The following is a 15,092-nucleotide window of genomic DNA, read 5'->3' on the forward strand; positions in this document are numbered from 1 at the left end:
CTTTCTACATTATCATCCCACCGAAAAAATATTATCTTCAGTATTTTTAATAGACTTCACTATCATCCGGACTTGTGTGATAAACTCATTTTTCGGCCACATATCTCTGGGCATGTTGACCCCTGCTTCAAGGTTTATGCTGAGGAATGCCATTCTGAACCTTTGTCCTTTTAACCTGGAACTTGGCAAGACTGGAATCGCCCTTCCTCCGACCTAGCGTGTATTTCTGATGATAACGCGGTATTTAAAAGCGCATTTGCTAACATTGTGTAATTAGTAGTTGTCATGCTATTGCATTGCTGTTGTCGTAAATTGTGCTTAATCTTTATCATCTATCTACACCCTCTATAATGCTTTGCTTTTGAGGACAAAATAAAAAAAAATCAATGAGTATATTTAAACGATATATTTTAGGCATTGAAACTTGTTGTTTATTTATTTATATATATATATTTATAAGTACCTCAAATGACCCATTCAAAGGGCATTACATAAGGGGTGGAACAATCAGCAGGGGTTTTTTTCGAAGGACGATCTGAACTATTGTTAGTGGAGTTGACGCACTGCGGTATTGGCAGGTCATTCCAGTCCCGTGCTGTATAAATAAAAAATGATGAGAGACGTACGGTTGTCAAGAATGTCCTTTTGGTTGTTTTTGCGGTTCGAGATGGGGTGACGGGGTTGATAATTGATTTAGGAAATAGATGACCATAGCAGTTGTGAAAAAGATACACTCTGGAAATTTTTCGGCGGTTGTCTAAAATTGTGACGTTAGCATTACGTTTTATTTCAGTGACACATCATGAGAACAGGCTGAGAAAGTGAATCTTGCAGCGCTTCGAGAAAAGTAGAAAGATTATTGCGAAAGAGCTCCCAAAGTGGGCAAGCGTATTCCAGCTTCGGAAGAATAAGTGCTAAATAAGCAAGGTATTGTACTTACGGGGCTGCTACTCGGGGGGCTTGACGAAAGTAACCAAGAACACGATTTGCCTCTTTAGTAAGCCGAGTTATGTGGAAAGATCAGCTTAGATCGCGCCTTAAATTAATGCGTAAACATTTGTATCTTTTCACTCCTGCAGTTTTGAAATTGTCGATAACAATCTTTGAATATGGCCGCCGCAGTGGCTCAGTGGTCATGGTGCTCGGCTGCTGACCCGGAAGACGCGGGTTCGATCCCGGACGCAGCGGTTGAACTTCTTTGGAGGAGAAATTCTAGAGGCCCGTGTACTGTGCGATGTCAGTGCACGTTAAAGAACCCCAGGTGGTCGAAATTTCCGGAGCTCTCAACTACGGCGTCTCTCATAGCCTTAGTCGCTTTGGGACGTTAAACCCCGTAAACCAAAACCAATATCTTTGAATATGGTTGCCAATCACATCGACGTAATGATAAGCGATACTAGACACTTACTGAGCGACTCTGTTAAGGCGTATAGATACTTGCAGGACACCAAAATATGCCAGCGCTTTTTTTTTTTCGATGCGTTCAAGCTCACTTTGCAGGAAACAGTAGGAACTAATTTTCGTTTCCATGCATACATTTTGAACGAAGCAGGAATTGGCGATTCTGTGGCGGCGGAACTGGCAATAACTATGGAGCACACTGCGTCAACCGGAGGCCGGGGCAGCGCCTTCGGAGAGGGACGCAAACAGTGCGCCTCCGAAATCTGTTGTAATCCGAAAGAAATTACGCACGCAGAGATCGCAAGGCAGATCCGTTTTCCCGACTCGCCGGGAAATATATAGAACGCCTTCTCGAGGAGCGGAGGTGCGGGTTATTTCCCACCTTCTTGCGGTGCTGGATGCGCAACCAGGATGGCGATAATTGCCGCAAGCAGTCTTGGTTTCTTGAGAGAAACGCAAACACGATTAATCTTCATTCCTTCTCCGTTCTGGCCATACTGCAAATGTTATAGACGCACTTTCTTCGCTCGTATGCAAGGTGATATTTGTTTACCAATTTGAGACCTTTATCTTAAAAACTAGACCTACATAATTGTACTAGTGAACTGTACATCAAGGCTATTATTCACTTGGTATGACTAAATATTTCCACGATAAAATAACTAAACTTAAATAGAGAGCTTTTTCATTTTAATTTTAGGCAAAAAGCTTGTATAGGGAAATTCAATACCAGCAGCAAAGCAGGTGAGCCCCGTTTTAAATTTTTCTTAATCCGCGATGTGATACGGAATCTCGAACCTGAACGACGCCCATTTGGAAGCTCGTCGTGTGGCTTTTTGCCGCAATGCTGAATCATAAAATACTGTCGCTGCGCGCGGTATTGCCGGCGAAATCAAACTAACTTGTTCTACATCACCAAATACAAAAACGACGTCTTTACTTCATGCAGAACATAGGCGACTGACAGTGCGTACCCTAAAGAAGACATTGCGGTATTCATTTTCTCCTGTATTTAATGCCTGCGCCTGTGTGATGGAGGGTGTTCTCGAGCAAAGAAGTTGTGGGTTATTTGTCACCTTGAAATGCCGCGTTACTAACACGAATTTTTATCTATTTCATTTTTGTTCTTGTTTTGGTCATCTGCACCAATTTTATGAGCCTCTACAAAGTTAGAAACATTTACATCAACCAAAAAACTGAGGCAGTTTTTTGGTCCACGTAAATAATTTTAATTTTGTAAAAGCTCATAAAATCAGTACAGATGACCAAAACAAGACCAATAAAGAAATAGACATAAATTCGTGTTAGTAACACGTCATTTCAAGGTGAGAAATAACCCACAGCTTCTTTTTACAAAATTAAAAATATTTACGTCAACCAAAAAACTGCGCCTCAGTTTTTGGTTATTTTTCCCTCGTAGTATATATTGTACAAAGCACAAGATTACTCTTCGAACGACAGCTACACAGACTCCTAACAAAAAAATTTCTATTGCAACGCCTACATGGCAAATTTGCGAGTGTCTTGCCTTTCCTGCCCTAAAGAACGTATGCCATTAGGTTTTCTTTGTATATATCGGCCTGCCGGAGCAATGGGGTCATCGTGCCATAACAGCAGCTGATTTCGTTCACTCAAGCCACGGCTGAGAGCAGCAAAATACTGGCGCCCGAATGCACTAGTCACGTGTTTTTTTTTTGTATTTCCCGGCTTTCTTTGGACGTCGGAAAAAGATACACGTGAGGATTTCTTTGTCTAAAATAAATAGAACGGGAGTTTCTGGAGGTGCTCTCCAACTTTTCTATTCACATCTGCTGTTTAAAGTCAATATTTAAGGATTTAGAAAAATTATTTTAATTTCTAATTAATTGCAAAAGAAAAAAGGCTGAGGCTTAACTTGGTTAAGCCTGGAGAATGCGAAGCATCATCGTGTCGCGTAATTTGGAGGCGCACAACCACAGCCCCCGTTTCTCCACTGTCGTGACGTCATCGTGTCACGTGGTGTGACGTCATGTATCACGTGATTTGGAGGCGCACAACCACAGCGACGGCGCGAGATGGGCCCCCGTTTCTCCACTGTCGTGACGTCATCGTGTCACGTGGTGTGACGTCGTGTATCACGTGATTTGGAGGCGCACAACCACGGTGAAGGGCTGAAGTGGTAGCTAAAGTAGTATGCTTCGCATAAAAATTGCCTAAGATGCGCAAGCCGGTTGCGTATGTAAGTGGCTTCCCTTGCCTACCTAAAATATCTTATTTTTTAACCCTTGGCTACAGTTAGCCTGGACACCCTGTATACTTGCGATGATTTCAAGTGGAGAGAATCTAATAGCCGATAGTCCTTCACTGCTTCCTGAAATGCGGTATTCACCTTGGTTTGCTACGCGTAATCTCACGCTCCTAAAGAGTTACAAGATATGCTATCCTACACTGCCCAGCGAAACAAGGAGGCCCAAGCGACTTGCGCGTTGAGAAGGAAACGGAGCTAAGGCTGAAGACGCGACGGCTATGCGATGTGCCATAAAACCGTTCACTTCCGGGTGTTACCGTCAGACCTGTCCGGTCTTTCGTGAGCTCGCATGATCGGTGGCGTCCGCGTCGTGATTTATTTTGGTGAGCCCACAACAATTCATCGGGTCCGTGCTATCAGCAAGAACATCCTTCATGAGTATTCTCTGCAATACATTTCGTTTTTTTGTTTTTGTTTTCAGGCTCGTTGCGTTATCCTCTTTCGGGCGTCGACAGAAGGCTTCCGATGATTGGAGGAGGTTGAACGAAGACCATCAGTCAGCCTCCAAGCGCAGGCTTCGTGGACGCGCTATCATTTGTGTTCTGTACTACCCCGTGGTTCAAGGGCGCGAGAAAGGCATGCGGTGAGACAATGACTGAGAGGTGTGTGGTATTATGCGTTCATAAGCATAGCTCACCTAGGATGCAAGCACAAAGGCGCGTCTTTGTGATAAAACAAACATTTATTTTACTAGCTTAGAATAAATCTTGAATGGATGCCAATACGGGAAACAAGTTGCTGGTTGTGCTCAGTAGGTGAGTTAAAGATCTTTTCTCTGGCTTCGCGCGTTAATGTTGATAGAAAATTTCTCCCATGCTCATGAGCCATAACGTGGGAAGCCACTGAAGAATGGACAAGCACAAGTATGGACTGCAAGAAAAAGAAACCATAAGTTTATACAGGCTTTTATTGTGAGCAGGATAGCCTACACAACACCATATGTGAAATAGAAGAAAAGTGAGAAGAACACGCTGGACGTCACAATACGAAAAATATATAAAAGAGCACTTGGTATCCCGCTCAACGCAGAAAGAGAAGGATTGCTACACATGGGCATTCACAATACTGTAGACGAAATTATAGAATGCCATTAGATATCGAAGAAGGTACGCCTATCAGGAAGCAGGACAGAAAGGGACGTACTCAATAGAGTAGGGTTTTCATGCATTTGGTCTTTGGAGGCCAGAGAGGACTTGGGAGATCAGCTTAGAAGTAATGTCGAGGTGCAGCCGATTTAGAGAGATATGTACCGCTAATATCATTAGGAAAGAAAAAGGCTAGGGCGAACGACACCAGTAGAAGAAAGGCGCGATGGAAGAGGCAATTTACGTTTACGTGGCAGGGCCGGTAAACGGGATATCAGCGATAGCATGCACGGATGCCCAAGGGAAATTAGTTAGTGGGGCATCAATTCCATGCCAGGGAATCGCCGAGGCAGAAGAAATGGCGATAGTTATGGCGATGGGTTCCAGGAAGGTCTCGTGTGTAATTACGGACTCTCACGCTGCACGTCCTAACTATGCCAGAGGAAGGATTGGTAACACGCAAACAGAATAGTCAGAACTGATGAAGATAAAACTTTAATTACACAGTCATGTGGAGTCCGGGACACACTGCGAATGTTGGAAAAGAAGGCGCTCACGCCGTTGCTGGCGCGCTATTATCCGGGGTCCGCCAGAATTCGCATTAACAAAATTATTCGGAACCGCTATTGAGCGAGAGGGATTCACTCGAACATTTTAGAGTAACGAGGAAAGTATATGCCGAAACGAACAAGAACCTTAAAAGGGAGCAACGGGTGATTTTAACAAAACTGAAATCGAATACTTTTTGTCAAATTCAGCTATATGTTCCAAATTCGTACGACTCGCATTACGCCTTTTGCGGTGAAGTGGCTGACTCATGCCATATGATGTGGGCACGCCAGAAAAACCCACCTATACAAAGAATCAATAACTCAACAGTAAAGGCGGCGCTGTAAAGCTCACATTCGGAAGGCCAGCTTTCCCTGTTGAACCGGGCAATAGCGGCGGCAAAAGCCAATGGGCTCCTGGAATGAGGGCTCACCCAACCAGGTAATGCCCCGCCGCGGTGGCTCAGTGGTTACGGCGCTCGGCTGCTGACAAGAAAGACGCGGGTTCGATCCCGGCCGCGGCGGCTGAATTTCGATGAAGGCGAAATTCTAGAGGCCCGTGTACTGTGCGATGTCAGTGCACGTTAAAGAACCCCAGGTGGTCGAAGTTTCCGGAGCCCTTCACTACGGCGTCTCTCATAGCCTGAGTTGCTTTGGGACGTTAAACCCCAATAAACCAAACCAAACCAACCAGGTAATGCATTACACGTTTCTCTCTCTCTTTTAACAAGGTTTATTTTCTTTTCGGAGACCATTACCGCCCCATACCGTCTTAAAAGTGCATTTGCTGCATCATTTAGGAAGTCTACAAACCTTTATGGTCTGCCTTACCAGTGTTCGAACACCTTAAAGAAGAACAGCGCGTTTAATTTTACCCCTAGTTTCCTTATGACGATGACTGAAGAGTGTGAGGCTATTATGTTATTGCACAGCATTCGTTACATGCATCTCAGTCAGGACTGAGAGCCTGAATCTCAGCATGAGCGTAGGTTCGCCTTTGTAAAAAAATGTAAAGCTATACTCGGAGCTAATATTTCGAGCCCGCCACGAAATGAGATATTGAAATTCACCGTGGCCACTGTTCTTCGATGTTAAAACCACCATGGGCATCGTGGGTCTTCTCTTGAGTCCTAAAATTTATGAATGCTGTGACAGCTGATTTCATCAGCAAGAAACCGCTAATGGCCTCCTCTCTTATTTTTTAATACACCGCCATAAAAAAATGCAGACTACTTCATATCAAACGTTTAGTTTTGGTGCATGAATTGTTTCTCCTGTGTCCTCCTTTTCTTAATTTTTCACGTTTAGATGCCATAAAAGTCTCACTTCTGTCTCCACCAGCCATTGAGGAGTCTTGACAGTCTTGACATGCAGTTCGTTTCAGCAAAAACATCTTCTGTCATTAAACTACGATCAAACATTAGTAATGCTGATGAGGGCACTGCAACGATTATTGATTACGAAAAGCATCTGCGGAAGCGAAACAGCGCATCGAAGAGTATACTAGCACTAGAAGGGAGACGGGGGCATCTGGAGAAGATAAGGAGCAGTTAGGCGGCATTATTTCGCTTGGTCGTCCCATGTACTAATGAGTTCGCCAAGGTGAAAAAAAAATCGATTTCATTTCAGCTGTAACACAGGACTTGAGCAGGAACCGGCTGCTCGAATTCATCACAAGGAGACACTTTTGACTGCAAACCATAAAAGTATGGCGTGATAAGACCTTGGTGGGTAATAACAGCAATCTCCTGTACGCTCCCCGCACATCCGCCCCATAGAAAAAGGTAGAGACAAGAACAGCTTACAGAATTACGCCCGTCGCCTGATGGAAATCATCTGCGTGTCTTCTACTTCGGGCCAGCTTTTGAAAGCAGCTCACGCACACACGAATGGCAGCGCGATAGCTGAGCCTACGGATCACAAGCCAGCCATCAATGAAGGACTACTCGCACGTGTAAACATTTTTGTCATGACCACTATATTCCGCTTCCTATAATTGTCATATGGAGCACCTAATAAGCGCGGATATCTCACATTTGTATTGGTGTATGGTGAGGAGAGAATTTCAGGGCATGCATCCATAATTGCCAATGGCGTATTGTTAATTTTACATTTTCGACCATGCGGTCAATTTTGTCTTCTGTATACTGCATCGAGTGGAACAGACGGCGACACGTCGCGTGTCACTTGCTGGGCAAAAGTGAGCCCTCGCGTTTATTCAGCACTGGTTTTATACACGATGTGAACATGCGGGTAACGCCCTTATCACATGGGGGCGTATCTTGCCATGAACACAGAGCGCGCTGCATGCTGAGCAGATTAGATACAGATTACGATACACCCCCTTCGTAAAGAGAAAAAAAAACGAAGGACAAGGAGCGCTTTTAGCTCGGGAGAACAAAAAGGAAGTTAAATAAAGAATCACTGCACATCAAAAACAGCAAAAATCAGAGCACTGAATACAGTCACGGCACTTGTTGAAAGTTCGCGTCATACATTAAGCTCCGAGGTGGTCTGCGTTGTCTTGTAGTCCTTCTTGGAGCAGCTGCTTGTTGCGGAACTTTCGGCACAATGCTCGCCGTGCTGTTTGGACTTTGCGCCGCCTCTGGGTCGTGTTGTGTGCTGGCAGGGGCAGCGTATTCTTGAAAATCACCTTCGTCGTCGTGAGGAGGACCCCTAAGGCGAAAAGATTCTCTGGTTGGTAGCAGATGCTCGCGGTTGCGTCGCAAGAGTTGCCCGTCTTCCGTCATGACTACGTATGACCTTGGTTGACCAGACGACCGAAGAACCCGAGCCTTTCTTCTCCATGATGAGCCGTCTTTTATTCTGACCGTTTCGCCGTTGTTGAGTGGTGCGAGTGGCCCTCTTGAGTAGTCTTTTTGCTGGCGTTTGTCAACCCGCCGGCTTTGTCCGACCTGAACGGCTGGTAGAGTTGTTCGCAGCGAGCGTCCCTGCAATATTTCGGCTGGTGACCAGCCGCATTCCAGTGGAGTTGACCTGTAAGCGAGAAGACCAAGCCAAAAGTCTTGTTAAGCTTCAGTTGTTTTCTTCAAGATTCTCTTGACTACTTGTACCCCCTTCTCGGCGAGTCCGTTGGAGCGGGGAAAATACGGGCTTGAGGTCACGTGTTTGAAATCGTACACTTTTGAGAACATGGCAAATTCTCTACTGGAAAACTGAGGCCCGTTATCAGTGCATACCTCGACAGGTATGCCATATCTGGAAAATATGGCACTTGCTGCATCTACAGTACTTTTTGCTGAAGTGTCTACGAGCTGTTGGACTTCGGGAAAATTGGATAGGGCATCATAAATACACAAGTATGACCGACCTGCGTGGCAAAAAATGTCCATGCCGACGCGGTGCCATGGTTGGTCTGGGACGGGACGCATAATCAAAGGCTCTTGCGGCAACTTGTAAGCGTACGTTTTACATACAGAACATGCCTGTACAAACGTCTCGATATCAGTGTTCATTCCTGGCCAGAACACCAGGCGCCGTGCCCTTTCTTTGCACTTGTTAATTCCCATGTGGCCTTGATGAATTCTTGCCAACATATCGCGCCTCATACTTGCCGGAATGATAATCTTACAGCCTTTCAAGAGAACCCCTTTTACTTCCGATAGCTCAGCGGCAAAAGGCTTGAGCGGTCCTTCAATTGGTTGCCCGTTCTCCAGGTGCTCTAGCACAGCGGCGAGCTGCGTGTCCTTCCGTGTCTCGGAAGCCAGTTCTTTCCACGTGGTGTCGCTGACAAGAGAATCGACCACACTTACTGCGTGCACTTCGACGTCGTCGTCGTTGTCTGCGTTATCTGCTGCGCCCTTAACGGAAGCCCTGGACAGCATGTCCGCCAATAGAAGCTGTTTTCCTGGAACATAATGCATGGAAATGTCATAGTGTAGCAGACGCAAAAAAAATCGCTGCAGTCTTGGCGGCATGTCACCGATCGCCTTCTGCGAAATGGAGATCAACGGATGATGGTCAGTCTCAACGACAACCTTCCGCCCATACATGAAATGGTGAAATTTTTCGCAGCCGAAAACTATGGCCATTGCTTCCTTTTCAATTTGTGAATAGCGTTGCTGCGTATCTGCAAGCACTCTGGAGGCGTAAGCAACCGGTTTCCATGCACCTTTGTGATACTGCAGCAAGGCAGCACCGATTCCGTTTTGTGACGCATCGCATGATAACCTGGTTTCTTTTTCAGGGTCAAAAACTGATAACAAGGGCTGCTTGCTAAGGCTGTCGCACAGCGCTCTCCACTCTTTTTCGTGATTTGCCGACCATTCGAAAACAGTGTCTTTTTTTAGCAAGCTTCTGAGAAGCGTTGTCCTTTCTGCTAGTGCTGGCAAAAACTTTCCGAAATAATTCACGACACCCAGCATGCGTTGAACGGCTAGTTTATCATTAGGGGGTGGCATCTGCAACATGCACTCGACATGGGATGCATTTGGACGGATTCCTTCTTCGTTTATCACGTCGCCCAGGAATTCAATTCGTTGAACGCCAAACTCTCACTTTGCTGGATTGAACGTAAGGCCCGCACGTTCTGCCGCTTCTAGTGCTGATCTGAGACGTTGGTCATGCTCTTGTTGGGAATTGCCCCACACAAGTATGTCATCGACATACACTCTAACGCCAGGAAGCGCGTCAAAAATTTCACTTAGGGTTTGCTGAAATACTTCGGACGCTGATGATATTCCGAAAGGCAGTCGAAAAAATCGATAGCGGCCGAAGGGTGTCGCAAATGTGCATATCCTATACGTCTCGTCATCTAAGGGAATTTGGTGAAACCCTGCGTTTGCATCTAGGCGAGAGAATACTCTTGCGCCGGCCAGCTCGGCCTCTATGTCTTCCCGCCTCGGCATCGCGTAGTGCTCGCGCTTGAGGCACTAATTTATTTTCCTGGGGTACATGCAGACTCGCAGCTTCCCGTCTTTCTTTCGTACGATAACAAGGGGACTCACCCAGTCTGTTGGCTCAGTGACTTTTGCAATTATTCCGGCTTGTTCCATACGTGACAACTCGTCCCGAAGTGGCTCCTCTAAAGCCAGTGGTACTCGACGAAGTCTCTGAACCACTGGCGTGGCGTCCTTGCGAAGCACCATGTGGTATACTCGTTTGACGCAGCCGGTGCCAGTGAAAAGGTGACGAAAGCTGGCAACCACTTCTTCAGAGCTGTTTTGCGACACGCTGTTTACGCGTGAAATCAGTCCCAGGCGTTCACTCGCCTCAAGTCCTAGGATTGCTTGGCGCCCCTTTCGTGCCACGAAAAAGCTCAGCATGGCAATGCAACCATTTAAAGAGACTTCGGCCCGCATGACGCCAATGTGTTTGATTACATCTCCGCCGTAGGAGCGTAAAATCGCACTGCTGGGGTACAGGGGCGGCTGTGGGTTCATTTTGGCGTATAATCCATAAGGCAACAAATTTGCCTGCGATCCAGTGTCAACCTTTAACTGAACTGCCATGTTCTTGATTTGGACTTCCACCGTCCAGTCATGCTTGCTGGACACGTTCCTTGCGGATACGTCGAGAATGTCGAAATCGTCTTGGCCGCTTTGCAACTCGCCAACGACTGCCGTCGCTTTACAACATCTGGCAAAGTGGTTTTTCCGCTGACATCTACGGCACGTTTTCCCAAAAGCAGGGCACCTTCTTGGGGAGTGTTTTCCGCCGCAGTTTCGGCAGTCATAACGTGTCTGTTCTCGGCTTTCGCGGCTCGTGCTAGTCCTGCTGATAGGATGCACTTGGTGTTCCTGGTTCCACATTTCCTTGTGAGTTGCTGATGCTTCAGCTGCTTTACAGGCTTGTTCTGCTTTCTGCAGGGTCAAGTTGTTGTCCCTGAGGAGTTTTTCACGTACCGTGTCGTCATTTATCCCGAACACAATTTGGTCCCTCACCATCGATTCCGCCAAAGCGCCAAAGTTGCAAGCACGTGCTTGATTCTTCAGGTCTCGTAAGAAATGCTCCACTGGTTCGACAGCAGCTTGGATTCTTCTCCTGAATATGTACCGCTCGTGAACCTCATTAGTCTGTGCAGTGCAATACTCATCAAATTTTTTCACCACTGTGGCATAGTCGTCGTTCTTCTCGCCGTCTGCAAACGTGAAGGTGTTAAAGACTTCAATGGCCTCTGCGCCCGCGACGCTCAAAAGCAACGCTGTCTTCTTGGACTCAGTCCGAGGCTTTTCTGCGACCTCTGACGCCGTGAGGAAAATTTCAAACCTTTGTTTGAAGAGCTGCCAGTTCTTGCGAAGGTCGCCTGTTGTAAGGAGCGGCTCCGGTGCTTTGAGGAAATCCATTTTCCGCCACAGGGTCGCTGGTCTTCACGCGTCGTGCAGGAAGTGCATTGCCATGCTAACCCCACTTCTGACACAATGCATCGAGTGGAACAGACGACGACACGTCGCGTGTCACTTGCTGGGCAAAAGTGAGCCCTCGCGTTTATTCAGCACTGGTTTTATACACGATGTGAACATGCGGGTAACGCCCTTATCACATGGGGGCGTATCTTGCCATGAACACAGAGCGCGCTGCATGCTGAGCAGATTAGATACAGATTACGATACATATACGAGAAGACTAATTCAGTTATAGCGAGTGCTTCCACTGGTCACGTGTCCCTTTTATCTTTCATTCGTAATTTATCTGCGTATTAAATGTGAAGCGTCAGATTAAAATTGACTCTGTATGATGCGAAATTTTTACTTCAGTCCTATTCTATATTGATCGTATCGACTGTTTACCATTGGAGCAAAGGATAATACTAGACAGTTTTAGGTGTGCTTCCGCAAAAGCTGTGCGTACGCTACGGACGCACCTTGCGCGCGCTGCCACCCGTCCTGGCAACGACAGTTTTAGTTGGGAGTGGCTAGCGTAGCGCCCGGGAAGCGTAACATACGGTGGTGCCATCTAGCTACAGCAAGGCAAAGCTCCTGAACTGTGTGCTGAAGAAACTTTTTCCTCTTTTATTAATGGCAGTGGTAGTTGCATTCGAAGGCCTTGTTTTTTTCAATAGAAATAAGTTTAATCAAATGAAAACATAAATTGTAGTGCAAAGTTGGAGAACTTTGCCGAGGGTCGTTGCTATGACGACAATGTACGCCGTACATAGTTAGGCTTAACGTCAAGAAATTCTTGAATTTATCTAAAAAACGCTGACTATTTGTCACATATATCGTTACCGAAGGGTGAGAATCCGCAAAATAAAAGTGAATGCAACCGTTTAGAGCGAGCTATCGCGTCGGAAAATGCAGCGGCGATGCAGTATTTGGTCCGAAGCGGGCGTGCAGGGCGCCGCCATGCTGTCAACTTTAACCACGCAAGCCACGCAAGCAACGCAACGCAAAGTCCGCTGGCTTGCGTACGTACGCAATAAGCAGGGCTAGAGTTTGCGTTCTGCTCATGCGCACTACGGTCACCGCATGCTCCTTGCGTACGCTAAGCCCTTGCGGACGCACAGCTAAAACTGTCTATTGTAAAACGGGAGATGAGCTTGTTGGTACATAGTTTGATACATTCGCGGCGCTATAGATGCGTCGCTTTCATGATCACAGGGACCTCCCACTTAACGCGATGGAGCGTGAAGGAGAAATGAAATATTGGCGATACCTAAGCTCCGCCTTGTGGAAATATGGGAGGCAGCCTTCCGCCCCGCACTTCCACTCTGCGGATGCAACGTTTCCGCTCGCCAACTGCGAAGGGCTTCGTACTCGAGGGAACAAAGGGAGGGAGGACAGAGCGTGAACACTCATATGCTATTTATTGCATTTGAAAATAGCGCACAAAGTGGGGCCAACTAGCTACAAAACATCAACGAGGCATTCCTCGAAAACAGGATACATAAGAAGGGCTTCCGTATTACCGGCTCGGGCAGGGGCACGACTTCGGACGTGTCAGCGGCGAACGTTTGTACGCGCCGACGGCAGGGTTTTCCCGTGCGCGCCGTGTTCTTGGGGCAAAGCCATCCCCGAGAATATTCTGGGGGAGGTGCGAGAGCGCGCGTTTGCCGCGCTCGTTTCCCTGCCTGGAACCAGAAGTCCAGCTGCAAGGCACGGCGGATCTCCGTGCGCCTGCCGCGGAAGGTGAAGGGAGCGTGCGGCTCCAACCGCTCCTTACGCTGGCCAGATCCCGAAGAGACTCTCTGCGGCTCTGGGGAGTTCCGCGTAACCTTCGAAGTGGCACGCCCGTCGCTGCTTCTTCTTCCTCCATGAAAGAGATTTTCTTCTCGCCCAGCTGGCGCTGTCCTGACGCACGATGATGAAGGTGGTCGACCGCGTCGAGAACGAAGCGTAAACAGGTTCTTCGATAGTATTTAAGCGTATGACACGATAGGGGCTTCTCTCGCAAGCGAAGACACGGACACAGTTTGGTCTCACAATCACAACCACTGGGTGAAAGGCTACATGAGGTACATAAAAAGCGGCACTCAACCAAGCCGTACGAACGAGACTGCGTGGCCAAGCGGTATTGTGTCTCAACCGCAACCCAGGGGTCCAGGGATACAGCAATAGATCTGCTAGGCAGCATCATGAGATTGCGACTCTAGTAATGTGGGTCGTCGTCTGCTGCGTGTTAATATGAGGGCGAGGACGAAGACAGCGGCCGGTCGCTCGCAGCTGCTCCGATCGCTGAAGATCCGATGCATCGCTGGAGCGGCTGGCACGATATAAGGGGTCCTCCAGTAACATCGAAGTTTTTGACCAATCAGGCTTTTTCCGGCAAACCGCAAAACCGACACCAGCTTTTTTTTACAATAGTGCCCTAACACTGTCGCGTAAAATATTGTCAGAGAGGGCAGGGACACAGTTCTGCGACAGGCAGCGTCTCAGCAGACAGAGAGTGCCGCACTTCAAGGCCTTCGCTTTTGTGCATCACATGCGCCACTTTCAGCCTCTGAATGCCAGACTGCAAAATCCGTTCAACTTGCTCTCGACATTTCCTGCTGATGTATGCCTCACGGAGTCGTCGCGAGAACTCACGCCATGTTAACGCATCTTCTTCCTTCTTGTGCCAAGTACGAACGATGTCCTCCAGGCTGCAAACGACGTTTATAAGCTTTGTGGCATTATCCCACTGGTTGAACGAGGTGACTCATTCAAACTAGATGAGCAAGTCTTCAAAGTCTTCGATCTGAAAGCTGTGGCATCGTTTAGGCAGTAGCGGACTCTGTAACATGCTGTACGCCGTAGCTTGCATGGCTAGTCGAGAGGCAGGTGCCGTGGTAAACTACAACAGCCCGTGGCGTGCTCGGAGGGCAGGCCTTTCGGAAGGCAGGCCTATACGCCCTTGCACAGAGGTGAAATGCGAAAACAGCCATCCCTCGTTCGTTCTTGATTACAATGGATCCGAAAACAGCGATGGGACAACAACGAGGAATCTAGGTCTATGGGGCCCATTGTCGGCAATCTTTCTTGCTGCTCTATTGAGCTTCTGGCGCTTTTTAAAACAAAGAATAAACAAAAACAACTGGTCAAAGAGCAAGTTCTGCCATTTTCTGCAAGTTCTGCCAAAAAAAAAAAAAAAAAACACGCCGTCCAGATTGATCTAGAGCCCTCCTATATGGTGGCTTTTCTATTTCACATGCTTTCGCTGCCTGGTTGATCCTCTGCTCACTGCGAAATTCAGTGTTCAGCAAGAGCGCGAAAGTTGAGCGTATTTCATTTGGACATGAAGCAATGCTTTCGCAGCCGTTTTTCCTTTTATGCGAAGCATATTGCTAGAGCTACCACTCACGCCGTCGGCGTGGGACCCCTAGACGTCACACCA

General features: G+C 47.3%; 1 protein-coding gene and 1 long non-coding RNA gene across 2 annotated transcripts in view; one reads left to right on the forward strand and one right to left on the reverse strand.

Moving 5' to 3' along the window:
* The window catches only part of LOC149370796 (uncharacterized), a 588,963-nt gene that overhangs the window by 15,441 nt on the left and 558,430 nt on the right, over window positions 1-15,092 (forward strand). The window lies entirely within an intron of this gene.
* On the reverse strand, window positions 7,995-9,185 carry LOC149370797 (uncharacterized). The gene is made up of 2 exons (XR_016291615.1): window positions 9,095-9,185; window positions 7,995-8,318 (listed from the first exon to the last, which is right to left on the reverse strand). It is a non-coding gene; the product is annotated as an uncharacterized LOC149370797 (long non-coding RNA).

This window comes from Amblyomma mixtum, chromosome 1, assembly GCF_055824585.1.
Source record: "Amblyomma mixtum isolate Tamu chromosome 1, ASM5582458v1, whole genome shotgun sequence".
Lineage (NCBI taxonomy): Eukaryota > Metazoa > Arthropoda > Arachnida > Ixodida > Ixodidae > Amblyomma > Amblyomma mixtum.